This window comes from Xenia sp. Carnegie-2017, unplaced genomic scaffold, assembly GCF_021976095.1.
Source record: "Xenia sp. Carnegie-2017 unplaced genomic scaffold, XeniaSp_v1 HiC_scaffold_23, whole genome shotgun sequence".
Taxonomy (NCBI): Eukaryota; Metazoa; Cnidaria; class Anthozoa; order Malacalcyonacea; family Xeniidae; genus Xenia; species Xenia sp. Carnegie-2017.
In genome coordinates, this window is record NW_025813486.1 from 20,691,555 (window position 1) to 20,714,097 (window position 22,543).

The 22,543-nt window shown below is 32.9% G+C and overlaps 1 protein-coding gene and 1 long non-coding RNA gene across 2 annotated transcripts in view; both read right to left on the reverse strand.

The window, feature by feature from the left end:
• Positions 1 to 22,543, reverse strand: part of LOC124448550 — a 325,208-nt gene that overhangs the window by 228,858 nt on the left and 73,807 nt on the right. The gene's annotated exons all lie outside the window — the stretch shown is intronic.
• On the reverse strand, positions 15,424 to 19,503 carry LOC124448563. The gene is made up of 3 exons (XR_006949145.1): positions 19,147 to 19,503; positions 16,025 to 16,086; positions 15,424 to 15,537 (listed from the first exon to the last, which is right to left on the reverse strand). It is a non-coding gene; the product is annotated as an uncharacterized LOC124448563 (long non-coding RNA).

The window sequence follows — 22,543 nt, forward strand, 5'->3', positions numbered from 1 at the left end:
TACTATACTCAAAGATAAATATTGAAGATATCAAAAAAATGAAAATGAAATTTAGGGATATAAAAAGTGTATTTTTTGAAAAACTAAAGTTATAAAGGACCTACCTACAAAACACGGCTTCAATTTCCCCCTCTGAATGATAATTCCAGGATATTTATTTCCCCCTGAGTGATATTACCAGTATATGATAATGCCAGTGTATTTATAATTCAATTGTAGACTCTCTTAATAAGTCGTTCAAATCTTTCGCGTTATGGAAAGCTCACCTTTATAGGTTTGAGCCACTGATATGTGTATTACAGTGGATAACGCATCCATGTATAAAATATAATGGGATAATTGAAGCCGGAAGTTGGCTCATCTGATCACGGTGATAGCCGTGAGGGCACATTGTTGTTCCTTATATATATATATATATATATATATAAATATAAAACCTTTGTAAATAATATATTCGCACATTCTGACGAAGGCTCGAAGCACCGAGTTGAAAGCTTAATAAAAATTTCAAAATAAAGTCCAGAGAATCCTTATCATTATCATATATATACATATATTTACGAACATTAAATACCGGAACGAGACAGAACTTTCTAAATACACGTGGACACTGAAAGAAAACAAACGTAACTACAACATTAAATGGGACTTCATCAAACAACTTCCACCTCCAAACAAAAACCAAAGAACCTGCCGTCTTTGCCTTGAAGAAAGGCTACTTATCCTGAAAGGACGTAAAAAGAACATTTTAAATAAACGTTCCGATATGTTTAGTGCATGCCGTCATGTAACTTAACACCTTTTAGTCAATGTATATAGTCAGCAAATAAAATATAATCTGTCAGTTGCCTGAAGATCGCCCTACGGCGTGAAACTCCGAGTAGCGACAGCAAACAATTGTCCATTTTATTTTAGTTCATTTTATATATATATATATATATGTAAACATACACACACGTTGCTTGTATAGATTTATCAGCACTAAAGTAACACAATGTCAAAAATTACCTTTTATGCATTCTTGTTCACTCACTGCACCAACATTGATGGTACCTTTACCATCATTACAAGCAAGACAACGAGTTTGATTTGTGTATCGTTGATATGTAAATATGGGACATTTTTCACATTTCTTACTTTGAAATGAAAAGAATGAACCAATGGAACAATCTATAAAGAAGATCATTGAAATTAAAGCACTGATTGATAATTCAAAGTTTACAGTTGATTTATTTATTGTATTCAATGTTTTCTTTATGTAAGTTAACTATGAACCAGATGAATATAAAGAATATTTCCAAGAAGGTAAAATCAAAAGAAGTGGCTAATTGTTACGTGTGTGGTCCCGAAAGATCAAGCATTAATTTTGGTTCTATTTCGATTCACAACAAAGATAGTGTGAACCAGTTATATTCATAAAAACAATTTATTTATTAACGCGTATTATACAAGTATATATGTGTCTTAACAATAATATTACCAAGCATAAATAGTGTATCTTATCTCCTCTGTATGAGTACAACCGAGAGTCTTATATTTAAGCTTTTGTGAATCCAACACGTACTCACAATAGTTTTCCGAAAAGATTAAAAGCACAGAAGCCAAAAGATAGTTATGGCACAAAAGCCAAGATAGTCGTCTGGTGGATTGTAGCTTGTTAACCTATCTCTGTATGCTATGCCGTTTAGGTTGTCTCCTCGTAGGTTGTACTCAGTCGTCTGAACTACTCATACATACATTTACTATCTAATGGGAAATATTGTGGTTTTGTGACCTACATCCCATACGCAATACAAAATATTAGAGGAAGATATATCAAATTTGTTTACCTCAATAACAAACCATAATAACGAGATCTGCAGTTCTAAAATATGTGTTTACGTGTTTACGTATGTAAGCAAGCTTCTAGCGCATGCAAGCAAGTTTCTAGATTATGTCCGATTTATAACGACAATGCAAAATGCATACTAGGGATAAAGTATAAATATATAATATGAAATGTATAATAATATCATATAATGTTAGTTTAAAGTGATATTACATGATAGTAGTTGTTTTTATGTAACACCAATCATTTAAAGTACTTTACACTTCCAAAAAACAAATACTTACTATAAGCATTACTAGGAGTAGCCAACTTTGGTATTATGTTACAGCTTCTTGGAGCAAAAGCAAGATTATCGAGAGCTACAAAGTTGAGGCTTTCTCTACGCACAACAGCTTCAAAGATTACCTATGAATTAAAAATAATTGCTTGGACAAAATGACAAATTTAAAAAAAAAATATAAATACATATAATTTATTTACCCTAGATAGACCTAAAGTAAAATTAACTGTGACTTGGTCTTTTTCCCATCTTCCTCTTTCGCTGCCACTCAAAGACCACAGTAACAGAGTAAATCCATTATCAAAGTATTCTTGGTAGACATTCAATGTCGGGAATAAATTGTGATTACTCCGAATCGCATATACATAATATGAAAATGACAAACACACGACAGAGTCACTGCGATACTTTCCCGCCAACCAAGCTTTGCCTGGTGAACTGTATATTGTTTCAAAATAAAGATAGCGTCCTACAACAGACGATGAAATGTAAGATGCATGTAAAAAATATTTATAAAGATTGAAATATGAAATTATGAATATTAAATTGTCGTGCTTTTACAAATTCAATAAGCAAGTTCTAAAAATAAAAACTAAATTTTTTTAAAAACCATAATAGCTATAAAATCATCATCTAATTTTTGTGTCTTTTAGTTGAATGAAACTACATCTGATTTTAATTTTAAGTAAGTATCTAATTTACACCCAGCAAATATTTATGACGTTAGATTTCATTAAGGAAAAACTTATTAATTGATATTTAAAGTCCGAGTTCTCATTTGAAGACAAAATCCTAAATATTCTTGATCATTTTACTTTTTGAAAGTCAAGCAGTTGTACATACAACACTTATTCACTATAAACGCTGCCATCTTACCAATACTGAAGCCTGTAGCATCATAGCGTGGTGGTTCCCAATAATACAAGTATGACGTACTAAGTTGCCAGTCTAAGTCATCGTCACGTCCTACATTGTTCCATGGACACATAGTAGTTCCCAGTCCCTTTTGAAAATCACATCTTTTGACTGAACGAAAAAGAAATCGAAAAATAAACAGCCATATTAGTTGTTATAGAATATAGAATGAGCCTGAAATGCATTTGTATGGAACAAAAACACACAACATAAGATGATAAGTTTTTAACTGCAAAAAAAGGTTGTGTATATTGTACACAAAAGTTTCAGTAAAATGTGTATCCACAGTGACACAAACAGTAGTGTACAGACTACACAAAACTATTGGTAAATTTACATAATAACAATGGATCCACTGAGCACACAATTTTAAGTTAAAGGATGAATTACACATCTTTTGGGTAAATGTATTACTAAAAATTATAGGAAAATTTGCACACAAAGAATACATCTACAGCAACACAGGTTTTAGAGTAAAATTTCTATTAAAACACACTTATCCATAGGTAAAAATAGATAGTCGCTTATGGTGTAAAAAATTACATGTATCAATAAGACATGTATACCACTAGACCAAGCATATAATAATAGTCGAAACAATAACTAGCTGACAGCGTCATGCAGTATATGCAGCGCTAGTCAAAGTAAAGATAACATGTATTGATTATATATGGATTATTGGGTTTTTGAGACATCGTGAAAATAAATTTTCTGTACGGACCTCCCATCCGGTAAATAATATATATTTTTTGAGTTAACTTAAAAATTAATTTGATTATATTTATCACAAAACTTTGTAAAACTTGTCTTAATTGCGCAACTCTTCCCCTTAACGCACTGCTCTACATGATTTTGTGTATAACAATTTACTCAAAAATGAGCAAATTGTTTACTCAAAGAAATATGTGTATTTTCAACACAAAAAATTTTGTAAACGATTGAATTACCTGAAATTTTGTATATTTTCAAAAACGTAAGTTTTGACTTTATTGTATTTTTGTGTTGACATAACTCTAAAGTCTGAGTTAAATGAGATGATTTACAAAATAAATTGCATAAATTTATACAAAATTTTTTGCAGTTCATGAAACAATATGTTTCACAGCAGGTTCAAATGATAAAAGCACTAAACTTATAAATATACAAATGATTTTTCTTTTTTAATCAATCAGCAATTCTTGTTTGTATTTTGGCAACAATTGCTGAAAGTTCAGCAAAAAAACTCGAAATCGCGTAAAAAAATTTACAGTCTCTGAAGTCGTGGACACGCACGATATCTTTAATGTTCACTAAATTTATCGTGAATTTTACCAATCAGCTTAATAACAATCCATACAATGTGTAACTGTACTTCCTGTGTCCCAAATGCTGGGGTCATCATTTTTCAACATTGATAGCCGGGAGGTCATATTGTGGCACAGTTTTTATATATATATAAATATATAAACATACGCACACTAAGCTTATATAGATTTATTAGCACTAAAGTGACACAATGTCAAAAATTACCTTTTATGCATTCTTGTTCACTTATTGCACCATCACTTATGGTGCCTTTACCATCATTACAGGTAAGACAACGAGTTTGATTGGTGTATCGTTGATATGTAGAAGTTGGACATTTTTCACATTTATTACTTTGAAATGAAAAGAATGAACCAATGGAACAATCTATAAAGAAGATCATCGAAAATAACACATTAATTGGCAATTCATAGTTTACAGTTGATTTATTTATTGTATTCAATGTTTTCTTTATGTAAGTTAACTATGAACCAAATGAATATAAAGAATATTTCCAAGAAGATAAAAGCAAAAAAAGTGACCAATTGTTACGTGTGTGGTCCCAAATAAATAAGTATTAATTTTGGTTCTATTTCTACACACAACAAAGATAGTGTGAACCAGTTATATTCCTCAAACAATTTATTTATTAACGCGTATTATACAAGTATATATGTGTCTTAACAATAATATTACCAAGTATAATTTTTGAGCGTTTGTGAATCCAACACGTATTCAAAATAGTTTTCCGAATAGATTAAAAGAACAGAAGCCAAAAAATAGTTGTGGCAAAAAAGCCAAGATAGTCGTCTGGTAGATTGTAGCTTGTCAAGCCATCTTTAAAGGCTATGCCTCTTAGGTTTTCTTCTCGTGGGTTGTACTCAGTCGTCTAAACTACTGAAGGGAAGTAATGTAGATTGTGACCTACATCCCATACGCACTACAGTATGTTAAAGCAAGATATATAAATTTGTCTACCTTAATAACAAACCACAATAACGAGATCTGCGCCTCAAAACTATGTGTTTACGTGTTTACGTAAATAAGCATGCTTCTAGCGCATGCAGGCAAGTTTAGAGATTATGTCTTACTTTGTAAAAACAATGCAAAATGCATATTAAAGATAAAATATAAATATATAATATGAAATGTATAATAATATAATATAAGGTTAGGATATAAATGAATTTACATGCTAGTAGTTGTTCTCATGTAACACCAATCAATTAAAGTACCTCACAATCTTGGAAAACAAATACTTACTATAAGCATTACTACGAGTGGCCAACTTTGGTGTAGTTTTACAGCTTCCTGCAGCAAAAGCCAGATTATCAAGAGCTACAAAATTGCGGAGTCGTCTACGCACAACAGCTTCAAAGATTAACTATGAAGTAAAATAAATGGCTTGGAAAAATTGACAAATTGTAATAACACAGTATAAATACATTTAATTTATTTACCCTAGATAGACCAATAGTAAAATTAACTGTGACTTGGCCTTTTTTCCATCTTCTTCTTCCATCGACATTTAATGACCACAGTAACATAGTAAATCCATTATCAAAGTATTCTTGGTAGACATTCAATGTCGGGAATAAAAGGTGATTACTCGGAATCGCATATACATAATACGAAAATGACAAACACACGACAGAGTCGTTGCGATACTTTCCCGCTAACCAAGCTTTGCCTGTTGAACTGTAACTTCTTTCAAAAAAAAGATAGCGTCCTACAACACATGAAGAATTGTAAGATATATGTGGGCTATATATATAAAAAATAAAATATGAAATTATGAATATTAATTTATCGTGGTAAAACAAATTCAATAAGCAAATTTCAAAAATAAAAACTAAATTTTTTAAAAAACCATAATAGCTATAAAATTATCATCTCTTTCTTGTGTCGTTTAGCTGAATGAAACTACATCAAATTTCATTTTTAAGTATCTAGTTTAGACCCAGCAAAGTATTTATGACGTTAGATATCATTAAGAAGGAAATTATTGATTGACATTTAAAATCCAAGTTGGCATTTGAAGACAAAATCCTAAATATTTTTAAATGATTTTACTTTTTGCAATTGAAGCAGTTGTACATATAACACTTATTCGCTGCAAACACTGCCATCTTACCAATACTGAAACCTGTAGCATCATATCGTGGTGGTTCCCAATAATATAAGTATGATGTAGCAAGTTTCCAGTCAAAGTCATCGTCGCCTTCTACATTGTGCCATGGACATACAGTAGTTGCCAGTCCCTTTTGAAAATCACAGTTTTTGACTGAACGAAAAAGAAATCGAAAGTTAAACAGCCATATTAGTTGTTATAGAATATAAAAAAAGTCTGAAGTGCATTTGTATGGAACAAAAATACACCACACAAGATGATGGGTTTTTAACTGCAAAAAAGTTGAGGAAATTGTACGCAAAAGTTTCAGTAAAATGTGTATTCTTTGTGACACAAGCACTAGTGTACAGACTACACAAAACTATTTGTAAATTTAAATAATAACAATGCATCCACTGAGCACAATATTTTGAGTAAAAGGATGAATTGCACACTTTTGGGTAAATGTATTACACAAAATTATAGGTAAATTTACACAGAGAGAATAATCTACAGCAACACAGGTTTTAGAGGAAAATTTCTATTAAAACACACTTATAAATAGGTAAAAAGAGATAGTCGCTTATTGTTTAGAAAATTACATAGATCAATAAGACATGTATACCACTAGACTAAGCATATAATAATATTCAAAATAATAACTAGCAGACATCGTCATGCAGTATATGCGGCGCTAGTCAAAGTAAAGATAACATGTATCAATTATAATTGGATTACTGTATTTTTGAGATCTCGTGAAAATATTTTTTCCGTACAGACCTACCATCCGTTAAATAACATAAATTTTATGAGTTAACTAAAAAACTAATATGCTTACACTTATTATAAAACATTGTAAAACTTGTGTAAATTGCGCCACTCTTCACCTTAACGCACTGCTCTACATGATTTTGTGTATAACAATTGACTCAAAAATGAGCAAATTGCTTACTAAAAGAAATATGTGTATTTTTACACAAAAAGTTGTGTAAACGATTGAATTACCTGAAATTTTGTATATTTTAAACTCAAAAACATAAGTTAAGACTTTACCGTATTGTTGTGTTGACAGAACTCAAAATTCTGAGTTAAATGAATGATTTACGCAATCAATTGCGTAAATTTACATAAATATTTATGTAGTCCAAGCTACATTATGTTTTACAGCAGGCTCAAATGATAAAAGCATTAAACTTATAAATATACAAATGATTTCACTTTTTTAATCAATCAGCAATTCTTGTTTGCATTTTTTGCAACGTTTGCTGAATATTTAGCAAAAAAACTCGAAATTGTGTAAAAAAATTTACAGTATCTAGAGTCGTGGACACACCGATCAGGCGCGGATCTAGAGTATGTCAAATCAGTCACGCGACTGATGTTTATAGTTCAAAAATTATTGATCAAATTTAATGATTACAATTTTTTTGATCATTAAATTTTCGTTCTGTAATCGTTTTGATTTCATCGTCAAAATTCTGTTTTATGTATGAAAACTTATACAAATACCACCTTAATAAACAAGTCAGTAGATCAAAACATATCTAGAATTATATTAACTGGCTGACTGATGGGCGGGTTGGTTCGACTGGTTCGACCGATTATGGAGTTCAAGAATGCTTATTTTAGCCATTCCATTGGTCAATAGGCTGATTAGTGGACAATCTGGAATAATCTTGACCGATAATCGGGGTGGCAGGACCTATAAGGGAGTCCAATTGCTATCGTGTAATTGGTTCATTTAAATTTTTGTATTACTGTGATTGGTTTGACCGATTTCGACTGATAGCCAACTAAACTAACTTAGTCAAGCTCACTGTCTGAATTGAATGTTTGATCGTTTCATAGTAATTTTCTAAAGCATGATAGAAACTAAACTACAATAAGACGGAATTTATGGAAATCTTTTACGAAGTCATATATTGACATGAATGCTGCTGTGCAAACCAAATTTTTTCAAGAGGGTGAAAAATTTATGGATGAATTGTAAATGCTTGGCAAAGACGATCTCGCGAGCGACATTTCAGTCATTGATGTTCAAAAGAAAGCCATTTCATTTGAACATTGTTTTGAGTTTTCTCAGCAGAAATTTACATCCAAAATCGTAAGTAAAGGACAACTGAAGTGTATGCATGACTGTAAAATAGTAAAGTCAATTTATGCGAGTATGTGATGTCAATATGGCGTATGGTAAGCAGATTGATGCTTCTAAAATTGTTGTTGCCAAAGGACTTTTAGCTATGATTTCTTTAGTGCTTGGGAAATCGTAACCGTTACATGGCAGCGAAATCCTACATTCCTGCAAATATATTTCAATGGACAAAAAATCTGTAGCCATAAGGTGCCATGCTATTATTTTCGTACTATAAACAAATGTTTGGGGCTTTTTAGTTTATGATCATTGATCATTCACTTTTGACTGTTATACTACACATTGCTTAAGATTTGAGAAAACTAACATTGATTACATGAGAAGCTGTTTCCTATAACCTGTGATTTTGAGTTATTTCTGATCCATGAAGCTTTTTACTTTGACAATTTGACTGGATTATTAAACTGAGTATTTCATATACATGAAATGTTGCCCCATGTCACATATTGTCCCCTTTTCTAACTGAACACTTCATGTAAAGATGTAAAGGTGTGTTAATCTACGGCTCATACCAGATTTTTAGCCATTAATTCCACAGGGCTCTTGATGTATTAAAAGCATTTTCTACAAAGTAAAACTGTGTTCCTATGTATGCAGATAAACCTTGAAATTTGGCAAAACAGCAAAGTATTTTTCATGATCACCAGGTAATTTTCTGATGATCATTACAATTTCTAAACTAAATTATTTCAGATTTACATTTAAACGAGCTTTGATCATATGAAAAGATATTTATCATAACCAGTAAGCATGACACATGAACCAATTTTAACGTTCATGTAATTATATGATTAAAGGCATGTTGGTTACATTCTGTTTGTATTGGCAAATATAATGCTACTGGTGATTGCTATATAGCTCACCTTGCATATACTTACAGAAGATAATAGTCTAGTGTAATGCCTAATAAACATTAATGGCATTAAGCTGTCCTTAATTGCAAATTTCACCCTGATTATTGCTTATTTATCATGCTTAAGGTTTGCAGAAAAAAATTTTGAGTTTTTCCTCAAAAGGTGAATTTGCTGGCACTGTATGTGGAGATGGGTAAAGGGTTACAATAAACTTGCATTGTTTGAAGTCTGAGCTTTTCTATGTCTATGAACTGTTCCTTGTAGGACCAAATGTCTAACTTAACCCACTACATAGGATGTTTGAATGGGGGTCTCTAGGGGGTCTATGCCCGACAACTTGGTAGAAATTTTTAAAGACAATATCTTTCTTGGAATAGCATTCTTGTAAAATAAAGTTTATGTTCCTAGACATGCTAATGAGCCATATATTTGGCATGATAATGAGCCTAAATATTTGGCAAAACATTCAAGTATTGTTCACTTCAGGTTTTTTTTTGAAAGAAACGTAAGCAAAATGTGTTGTTTTTACGCAAAAACGATGCCCACAAAATACTATTTGCATTTATCTAAAACGCTGAAAATGGCATTTCCTTCGGACCCCCCAAGGTGCAAGGCGCCTCCGACGTTTTATGACTGATGTTTGAAAAATCCTAGATCCGCCTCCGACACAGACATTTTTAATGTTCACTAAACTTATCATGAATTTTTCCGAACAACTAAATGACTAAAAGGTCTTCCAGCAAGAGTGAAGATCGTTCTATATAAATAATATCTTTGAATGACCCATGGTAATTTTACAATTAAAAATATGTCGACTTGTAGATTATGAATGTTAAAATTGCTTTTTATGGAATGTTATGTGGGCTGTCTTAGTAACTTTTACAAGTATTTTGACGAAAATATTATATATAAGTTTACTTAATCTACTTTTTTAACCTAACTACAAATTTTAAGATATGCAATTTAAATGTGGTACATTCGGGGGTATATGTTAGACAAGCAATTTGTTAAAATATTTCCTAAACGTGTTATATATAAATAACCAAGGTTCAAATCAACGCTAATATTTGTGTTATTCAATGATTGAAAAATCATATGTAAATAGTTTCAAACTACTGCTCCATAAAATTGAAAAAGAGAATCGACAACATGCACTGTCTTTATTTCTATCGTACCAGAATGCAGCGTTGAAAGACGTGCTAGAAATATGGATTTTTACTTTACAGGAATATGAAATCGGTGCATTATTAAATCTAGCTGTGCAAACAATAATAATGATCCAGCATCACATACATATGAACTATCAAAATATCTTTTTAACATTCTTTATCCTATAGTCAAAAGTTCACCTCGCACCATCAAAAACACCACCACCTTCCTCGCCAACAGTGACACCGTTAAACTCCAACCAGACACAATCATGATATCTTACGACGTGACATTACTCTTCACAACCATACCACTAGACACAGTAAAAAATTACAAACGAACTATTCACAAACGACAAATCTTTGCAAGCCACGACACAACTTGACAAAAATGACATCTTAGACTTACTCAATCTTTGCCTCTTCACTGAATTCTTACTACAGATATCATACCATAGACAAATTTCAGGCACACAAATTGTGTCACCACTATCTACCTTCATCACAGAAATTGTAATGCAACAACTCGAATCACAATCAGTCATCAACAACACAGATATCAGACTGAGGAAGAGATGTGTCGACAACTTCTTTGCCACAGTCAAGAAAGACAAAACTGAAAAAATCCTACAAAACCTTAATTAATACAACAATAAACATAAACTTGCCTAAAGATGAAGACATGAAAAGCAACTAACTTTTCTCCGTATCCTACTAACTAGAACAGCACACTAAACACACATGTTATACTGCGATACGACCCACACAGACCAAATACTCGATTTCAGCAATCACCTAACACAAGAGAAAATAAGCTGCATACGAACACCTTTTCAACAGAATCAACACTCATTGTAACACCGAATAAGCCAAGAAAAAAGAACGCAACTACTTATTCTCCACATTTATAAAAAACAATTACCCTAGAAAGCTTATAAACGAAACTATAAACAAAATATAAAACAAAACACAAACCGACAAAAATGACGAAAAACACAATGAAATAAAAAAGACGATCACATTACCAGGCATACATCAACGGAGCATCAAAAGTGACTGCATGACTTCTTCGATCATTCAATACAAACGTCACTCACAAACCAACACAAAAATTCAAATCATACTTCAACAAACATAAAGGCAAAACAACAATTTATGATGTAACAGAATGGAGCGTCGAAAGACGTGCAAGAAATTTTTACTAAATAACATATGACATATCAGTATATTATCAAATCTAGTCTTGCAAAAAAGGTATGTACAAGTTTTTATTAATGTTACTAATGATGTTAAAAATTACCTTTTATACATTCTCGTTCACTCACTGCACCAACATTGATGGTACCTTTACCATCATTAAAGGTAAGACAACGAGTTTGTTTTGGGTTAGGCTGATATGTATAGATGGGACATTTTTCGCATTTTTTACTTTTAAACGAAAAGAATGAACCAATGGAACAATCTATAAAGAAGATCATCGATAATAAAATGTTGACTGACAATTGAAATTTTACAGTTGATTTATTTATCGTATTCAATGTTTCCTGTCTCATTATGTAAGTTAACTATGAACCAAATGAAAAGTTATAAAATTTCCGAGAACATAAAAACAACAAAAGTTATCAAGCAAAACACTTCACAATCCAGGAAAACAAATACTTACCAAAAGCATTGCTAGGAATGGCCACCTTTGGTATTGTGTCACAGATTCCTGGAGCAAAAGCAAGATTGTCGAGAGCTGCGAAGTTTATTGTGTATCTAAGCACGACAGCTTCAACGATCAACTATGAAGAAAAGTAAGCGGCTTGGACAAACTGCCGAAGTTTAATTTTAAGTTGTATAAATAAGTGTAAGTTGCGTACCCTAGAAAGACCTACAGTAAAATTAACTGTAACTTGGCCTTTTTTCCACTTGTTCCCTTGATCACCACTTAATGACCACAGTAGCACATTGTAACTATTGTGAAAATATTCTTGGTAGATATTTAATATCTCATAATAACTGCGAGTAGAATCATACGAAAATGAAAAGCACACGAGATAGTCTTTTCGATAGTTTCCCACCAACCAAGCTTTGCCAGGTAAACTTGATTCAGAATGAAGATATCGTCCTGCAACACAAGAGAAATTGTAAAATATAGTTACTACGTAAACTATATATATAAAGAATGCATATTTATTGATAAGTCATTTATTTAAAATTGCTTGATCAACCATTACAGTAATGCTCATTAAGAGATCGATTTATGTTGCTCAAAACACCTTGTACACTAAGATAAGTAAGATCTTTGTGTAATTCTAAAATTTATTTCATTAAGTTTTTTTTTATAAATTTATGAATATAAAATTATCGTGGTTCAAGGATGGCGCAAGAGGGCGACCAGGGGCGGTTACATCAAACTCATCGGGGAATCCTATAATTCTCATGTTGGGGAAAATGTAACAGTTTGTCAAGGGTGGGAAGAAAATTAAAAGTTTCCAATTTCGATAGTTGCTGTTTTTTTTTAGCTTTAACCAGTCAGAGCTTTCGAACATAAAAAAATTAAGAAAAATTTGTTTCTTTGAAGATACTAGCTTTTGGATTTTTCATATGGCAGCAGAGGCCGCGGAACTGGGGGGGCATTAGGGGCAAGTGCCCCCCCCACTTTTTGCAACAGGGAAAAATGTGCCCTTTTTCTGGAATGAAAGTGCCCTTTTTCATGGTAGAGATATGCCCTTGTTTTAGGTAAAATTGGACTGAAGAAGTTTTTCTTAGATACAAGTAGCCCCAAGAGTAGAACAAAGTCTGTCGGCATCATGCGAAATCAGCTATAGCTTAGTTTTTTATTTTGATTACCCAGATGGATCAAAAATCGCGTTTGTCGATTGGGGTTGTCTTCGTTTGTCAACTGTTACTTGCATAAATGCCTTGGAGACAAACTTACAGCGTCAACGAGACAACTTCTCTTTGTTTTAAGACCAAGTAGTTGCTTCAAGCAAGGCTATCAACTTTGCAGGCGATCCAACACAACCAAGACCGAAGAAAGTTCCGTGGCGACTTCAACACGGAGATGGCGAGCAACATCATTTCCAATCTGCGAAAGACGCCCAGCGTGCGCAATATGTTGAGGCAATTGATGCGTGCTTGGCTTCACTACAGGAGCGCTTCGATCAAAAAACATATTCTGTATTGATGAACATCGAAACCGTGCTCATTAATGCAGCAAACGGGCGTAAGTTTGAGTTGAATGATGAAGTTGAACACCTTTACGAAAATGACCTCGACTTTGACCAGCTCAAGGCGGAGTTAAAGCTTCTCGAAGGAATTATCTCGCAGCGACTTCCAGAAGTAAAGAAGGTGATATCAATTGACACCATAACATCAATATCCTCAACCGAAGAAAATAACTTATCGCAGATTGCCATGGCAATGTCTAATGTTGTCCGACTCTTGCAGATTTACCTTCTTGTTCCAATGAGCGCAGCCTCTGGAGAACGATCTTTTTCATGCCAGCGGCTTGTCAACACACATCTCAGGAGCACATTGACGGCAGCACGCTACAATAATCTTATAGTTATGCATGTAAACAAGGCCAGAACTGACGGACTAGACTTACGTTTAATAGCTAAGGACTTTGTTCTGAAAAACGAACGTAGGGTTAGATTTTTTGGGAAATTTTAATGAGATCGCATTACTTAATAATATTGTTCATGTAGTCATCTTAGTTCAATTTGTTAGCATGCACGCCGATCAGTAGAGAATACGCATAGCATTCTAAGAATGTCTACCAATATTTTGCAGACTTTGAAACTTAATCATGATTCATGAAACAATGTATATCTGTAATATACTAAAACAGTAAGCTGCAAACTCACATGCCCTTTTCGGTCAGTGTCCCCCCACTTTTGAGATACTTCCGCGGCCCCTGTATGGCAGTAGATAATTTTATTACGTTGAAGCAAACTTCAGCGTTATGCCGCTAGCTACTTTTAGTGCTCTGGCTATAGATGTTGTATCAATCATCGTTTTATTCGATAGATAGGGATAATTAAGTGTAAATCCCTAAGACACCTAAATTTTTTTCAGATATGTTTACGATTAATATGACCAAAGTCTATAGCTTTGTTCAATAAGAAGTTGAAAGCCTGTGACGTAAGAGGGAAATTTTAAGTGTTCTCAAATTAGACTGAAAGAATGGACAATTATGTTGAATATTCCCAAGAATCTACAACTTGTTAGTATTCAAGAAGCTACTATGCTACTGGATCGATGAATATTAAGCACTTGCTATAAATGACTTAAAAACAATAAAGAAAAACAAAACAAATAAAAACATTCTTAAAGAAATTAAAAGAGCCTTATCTGAGCGTTGACTGCCTGCAGTTTGCTCGTGTGACATGTCATCAACTAAATTCAAAGGGAATTTCAGCTCAATTCAAAATTGGAAGAGTCATTTTTAAAACAAAATCTCACTAAACGATCTCCATTCTTCAATAAAGCCTCTCTACTATATAAATCAATGACATCATACCAAAACTGAAGCCTTCGTCGTTATAACGTGATCTTCCATATAGTGAACTAAGTCTTCAGTCAAAGTCGTCAATGCCCTCCACGCTATTCCACAAAACTAAACTCCAAGTCATCCACATTCGAATTGGGCTTAGTACCGTCTGCATCTCACAATTTACAAGAAACTACATTAAGTAACAACCAAGATTTATCATCTTACTCGCCTTACAAAGCTATCCTAATCTCTATTTACAAAAACTCGCTCAGTTTTGCAAACATGAAATCAGTTTCTTTTCTTGAAACTCGATATTTTGTCTCCTTGCACACAAACAAAAAGCTCTCGTGTTTCAGAACTTACCAAATGTTTGAGAATTGTGGACAGTCCAGTTGTAATCATCAATTCCCACAACATTGTACCATGGACATAAATTCGTACCCAGGCCATTTTCAAAGTCGCAGACTTTAGAATGAACACTCGCTGGAAGTAAAAATGAGAGGGATCAAGCAAGTTATTTTTAATACAACATTGATAAAAAAGTTTTTGTTTTATTTTGTTTCGTAAGACTGCTTTTCACTGGCTATGTAGGTCAAAAGTTAGTGTAAACCTTAGCTACAACTTAATTATGTTTTCACATTCATACGATAATCACTAGGCGACCAAAATTCTCTGTTTTCAGTTGTTACTACGTAAAAAAATTCCAGGCTTTAAAGAAATTTTTATATTTTCTTGCATAAATACGTCGCATGAAATTTATTTGACGGAGGAGCTGGTTAAGAAAGATAATAGGAACGTTATTTAAAAATTGCAAAAAAATAAAAGCTTTGTTTGCAAAAGCTATTCTTACCTTCGATCAATAAAATACATCGACTTTTTTATATTATTATAAAATACATACAATTTTTGCTGATATCATCAAAAAAAACTTTTAATGTGAAAAGGTAAATATTTATTTAAGATTTCATACCTTGTGATAACGTAGTACTGACTAACAGGAAAAATGTCAAGTCTATCATTGTAAGTGAGCTGCTGAAATGGAAATTGTGAAAAACATGTTTCATTTTATCGTCATTTTTTGAACAGCTTCTACGCCTATAGTCCTCAAGGTTTTGATTATTTTATATATGCGATTTATATTTTAGAGATCGTTCAATTTCTTCTTGCATCAGCCACAACATTGGCTTCAACATATCCGTGCGTTACCTAACCTGCATTAACACATTGTGTGCATTTTTTATCCGAGAACGAGTTTTATCATTTTAATGAATTTTGAAAAAATATTCAAGCATGGAAATGATAAAGCAGCTCAACTATCCATAACTAAAGTTGTCACATATTAATATGGCCACGTAAAAAGTCAACTTCAGCCTGAAGGTTTTTGTGCGTACGCAGCTTACATTGTGCTATCGAAAAAGTATCCATATGAGACCATACACTATACCCGAGATAATTAAATTTGGGGACTGTCGGAAATACAAAAGATGATGAAGCATATCGTTTTGTGCCTTCGTCTTATTGTCGGAAAAATATCGCAGCTTGTTTTGCTAACAATGTTTTATTTCATTCTGTAGATTGACTCACTCTCAGAATGAGAGTGAGGGAAAACTATATTTGTGTGGTAAAGTTAATTAAAGTGAATATTTTATCATTAAGCTTCTTCCATTGGCTATATGTCAATGTTTACACTGCGTAGTGTCTATCCACGTACAAAGATAAAGCAGAAGTTTTTTTTCAATCAGCAAAGAGGCGGTGGCCTAATCCTAAAAAAATGTTGTTATTTTGAAAAACCTGAACTAAATACATTACGGCCCAAAAATTGACTTGTATAGTTGTACGATATTCCTTGTCATCTATTCAAGCGGAACTAAACATGAGCTCGATTTATCTATTGTACAAACAATTAAAACATTACCAACCTTCATAAAAAATTATTAAATAAAAGATATTGATTAGTGACAATGACAAATATCAATTCTAACTCTTTCAAGCGAAGTGTTCTAGCAACTTGTACTTAGTAGTTACTATGTTGTACTGTCTTGTATATAGTCCAATTAAGTAAAATATGAATTACTTAAACATTACTCTGTTGAGTCATAGAGACTTACAATACTATGCTGGTGATTTTAATCAACCGCAGAAAGCAAATGAACTTGTTTTGCCGTCGAATATTGTAAGAATTACAAATATTAATTGTGTCGATTAATAATTTTACATGAAGTAAAATATGAGACGTGTTAAAGTGCCCATCCACCAAAATCTGTGTATGTTTTTAAGCCTCTTTGAGACAAAAAATTGGAATTTGGTCAAGTCGTTTGATTTTTGTAAGCCGTTAAATTCTCTAAAATCGTATATTCTTGTGAACCATGTCCGTGATAATGAGGAGTCTGAAACTAGCTAATTTTCTAACGTCATCCAAGGTACTTGTGTTACACGAGTCGTGTATTCAATAGCTATGAAATCACTGCTGCTGAAGCACAGCTAAAGTCTTTAAGAGTCTAAAAGCATCGCGTTTGCACCACTTAGAGCAGAAAAATGGTAAATAGTTGCGTTGCAGCCAGTTGTCCGAATAAATCAAGCCTTAGCTCTTGTATGAGTCTTCACACTACGCCTTATAATTATAAAAGGACAGAGGCTATGCGAAGACGGAATATCTGGGTTTTAAAGAAAAAAGAGCGTATTTGAGCCTTCCAGTGCTTCAATATTTTGTTCGGCTCACTTAAGATCAAAGGATTTGGAGCGTTAATTTAGTTGTTTAATTGCCGAATCAAAAGAACGCTAATTTTCCAAGGCTTAAAAAAGATGAGATTCGAATTTGTGTCTTTCCGACCATCCATGCTTTGGAGTCAAAATCCGAATCATTATCGCTGAAGTTTTATTGCCTTCCGAGTTTTCTATCACGTATCCCGGTATAAAGTTTTTGTCAGATTTATCTAACTGAACACTCAATTCTGATTGCGATTATGACTGATTACTCTGAGTTAACTCTGAGAATACTATGAGTTATATGACTGAATACTCTGATTTTGATTCATTGCTTTCTTCGCAAGACATAATTTCCTCGAATATTATAATAAAACAGCGTGAAAGAACGTGTATGTTTAATATAAGCTAAATATGCCCGAACGCCGACTACCTTGGATGATGTCAAAATAGCTTCTAGTGCAAGTTTCTTTTGTATTACAGAAAACGACGGCAATGGGCCAAAAATGCTAAAAGGTTAAACAGCTACACTGAGTTCTATAACTAAAGAAAATTTTCAAGTCTTGAATTTTAATTTGTAAAGTTGATTATCAGGGACTTCAGTGATTTCATAGTTGTCCAATTAAAATTTTGACTTTCATGCAACCATATGTGACGTACAAATGTGCTACAATTTTAGACACAAAATTTTTATAAGATAGCCGTGAAGACATAGTATAGTAATAACCAATATCAATGGCTGATCGAAATTGTACTGTTTACATTGAAATAATCAAACAACCTGCAGATTTGATTAAAATGAAGTAAATAATAATATTGCGAGAAAATGCACCAGAAAATCAAAGTCAAAATGTTTAGTGCTGCGTTATAAAGTCATTTCTTATGGCTGCGGCACACAGTTTGATTCGGCTTTCATCATCAATTTCCTCAAGCAATGTTTGAAAGCATCAATATAACGCATGTGATTTGAATTACAAAGAAATAAGTTAATTTATACGCACGGACAATATCTATAAAATTTATACTGGCATCAGTAAAATAAAATAAAACAGGAAATTTGAAATAATGAGCCCTGCAATATCTTTGCACACTAGTTGTATAATAATAGATTACATTTCCAACAGGATTAACTTTGTTAATCCAAAAGGATAACTTTAACTTCCATCCAACTGCCGGTGATATTGTGAACTTAAGCAAAGTGTGGTGTAAAACGTGGTTTTATGTAAACCATCTACTTTTTTTAAAAAATACATCTAATTATAGCAAACATAATGCATAACAATCGGATTGTATAAAGTACTGAATAATCATAATGCCGAGTAAAAAAACGCCAACTTTGAGATAAAGTGTTTATTGCCCATGCAGCTAAATTTAAGTAAACATTCTAACCTGGTGGTCGTATCTTTCCATATATAGCTTATCCTCGTCATCCTCATCAAGGTTTCTTTATTCTTCCTCCCTTCTTTCTATAGATAATATTATAAAATTCAATCAGCTCAAAGTTTCCACGTGAATTCTCTAAGGTGTTAAACCAAAATGAAGCATTTCATTGCTGGAGAGCGATAACCACCAACTGTTTTCAAAAGTCCTTCTGCAATTGTGCTGTAGTTATGAAACGGAAAATGCTATTTTTGGATTGTGGAGAGTCTGTAAGGGGTGAGGAGGGGGGGGGGACGGTTAAAACATTGAAATTTGAACAATCTTTAAAGAGTATAATGCAGAATGTGTAAAACACAGGATGTATAATACAACAACTAAAACATCAAAAATAATATTTAGTTGAAATATAAATTAATACAGTGGCGATAGATTTTCCAGGTTGGAAAATTAATCTTATAATGAAGTTAAACAAGAACATCATAAAAAGACGCCGACTGTATGGGCTTTCTTTAAGACGATACAAAGCATTACCGCGGTATAAATACATTTAAAAGTATAAAAGTTCTTTAAGACACAAAGTTATTGGTGAAATATTAATACAGTAATGTAAAAACAATGACAGGACTGACAATATACGTAAGATGCTATTTTGTCCTCACGAAAAATTCGAAACTGATTTCTATCTAGAATAAATATTGCGTAATTGTGTAATTACAATTACTTACATTAATAATGAATAAAAGGCACTCGGAAAGCAGGAAATAAAGAAAATTTAAATAATAAAACATTTTAGTATTAGCATTTCAAAAGAATATTGGTGCAGGGAAACCGCTTTGGAGATGTTGTTTGTGTCTAGTGGAATCGTTTACGATAACACTTATTTTGCCAAAATTTAATTATTTTTGGTAAAATTTTGCGACAATGCTAATTGTGTTCATTCTGATGGTTCATTCGTAGTCGTTGCTTACATTGCATGACCTCAATAAACAGACTGTCATGTGACGATCATTTCCTTCAAAGCAATGACAGGATATTAGTCTGGTACATCGCCCAACGTTATTTTAAAACAAACACATGTCATGCTAAAATGTGCATGTGAGAGGACTAATGACTAGTGAACAGATGACTGAGAAATATGACGTAGTTTCTCACGAAGGTAAATTTACGTCAGTTGTGTCAGTGGTATTAAATAAAGTATTAGATAATCATGATGTCGAGTAAGAAAAACGTTCATTCTGAGGTAAATCTTTTCTATAAAGATAACTTTAAATTCATTCTAACCCGGTGCTTGTAGCTTTCAATATATGCTTCATCATCATCATCATCATCATCAAGGTTCCTATATTCTTTCTCACTTCTTTCTTATCAATAATTTTTTCAATATTCAATCAAGCCACAAAATTCTCCAGTGAACTCTACAAGGAAATGAACAAAATAAAGCATTTCATTGATAGACAGTGATAACCTCCATGCAAGTGTTTTCAAAAATTCTGTCAAACTGTGATCATATGCCGTCAGGATCATGAAACCAAACATCATCATCATCATCATCATCAGCCGTTCACGCCACTGTTGGCAGATGGCCTCCACAACTTCTTCCACTCGATTCGGTCTTCAGCTCTTATATTGATTTAGAGCGCAATAAGATCGTAATAAAACACAAAGTCGTATAACCTTTAGCTATTTGAACCGTATGATTATTTTTAAAAAGGTTTGTGTAGAAATAACGGTTAATTTAAAGTAGTCACGCGAGTATTTCATACGCAATGTATCATCAGTTTTGTTGACAAGTTTTCCAGTGTTATTTCTTTTGTATTACTTTACTGTATTACTTCTTTCACTACTTATATTAAGCGTTTGAAATACTACACAGGTGAAAACTTTACTTACATAAAGTATCTTAAGTGTTCGTTAAATGTTTATGTTCCAGCAAAGTTAGCAACCAAAGATTGATTTTAAAATTTCTTTATATAAACTCTATCAATAGGTACCAAACAGGACAAAATTTACTTACATGTTACACATTCTACACCAGCATCTCCACCATGTACACAATCGTGTGTTGCCCATCCACCATGTGAACAACTAGATACATTAACTTCTGAGCCCGTACAAGCAACATCATCTAACCATATCTTTCCACTACCATCAGGAACAGAACTTCCTTGTAAAGCCTTTACTGCACTACCATAACCAAGTTGACGACATGCAACCATAGCATCTTGCAAACCCCAACCATCGTCACAAATTGTGCCCCATTCTCCATTGTAAAAAATTTCTACACGACCAATTCCTTCGCTGCTTCTTGCTCCTTGAAGTCGCACTGGCTCATTTTAAAAAATTAGTTTTGTTTACAAGTTGTAAAATAAAGAACGTTTTACAAGTTAGTGTTAGGGCAAATACAGATTGATTTCACAATTTTTAATTCAAATACGATGAATAGTTAATAAGACGTTAAAAAGTACTTACATCATGAACATTCTACACCAGCATCTTTACTATGCCCACAATAGTTTGTTGCCCATCCATTGTGTGCACAACTAGATACATTAACTTCCGAGCCCGTACAAGCAACAATATCTAACCATATCTTTCCTCTACCATCAGGAACAGAACGTCCTTGTAAAGCTTTTACTGCTCTACCATAACCAAGTTGACGACATGCAACCTTAGCATCTTGCAAATCCCAACCATCGTCACAAATTGTGCCCCATTCTCCATTGTAGAAAATTTCTACACGTCCAATTCCTTCGCTGCTTCTTGGTCCTTCAATTCTGACTGGTTTGTCTATAATAGGATATTGTACTTATATTGAATTAGAGCGCAATAAGATCATAATAAAACACAAAGTCGCATAACCTTTAGCTATTTGAACCGTATGATTATTTTTAAAAAGGTTTGTGTAGAAATAACGGTTAATTTAAAGTAGTCACGCGAGTATTTCATACGCAATGTATCATCAGTTTTGTTGACAAGTTTTCCAGTGTTATTTCTTTTGTATTACTTTACTGTATTACTTCTTTCACTACTTATATTAAGCGTTTGAAATACTACACAGGTGAAAACTTTACTTACATAAAGTATCTGAAGTGTTCGTTCAATGTTTATGTTCCAGCAAAGTTAGCAACCAAAGATTGATTTTAAAATTTCTTTATATAAACTCTATCAATAGGTACCAAACAGGACAAAATTTACTTACATGTTACACATTCTACACCAGCATCTCCACCATGTACACAATCGTGTGTTGCCCATCCACCATGTGTACAACTAGATAGATTAACTTCTGAGCCTGTACAAGCAACATCATCTAACCATATCTTTCCACTACCATCAGGAACAAAACTTCCTTGTAAAGCCTTTACTGCACTACCATAACCAAGTTGACGACATGCAACCATAGCAT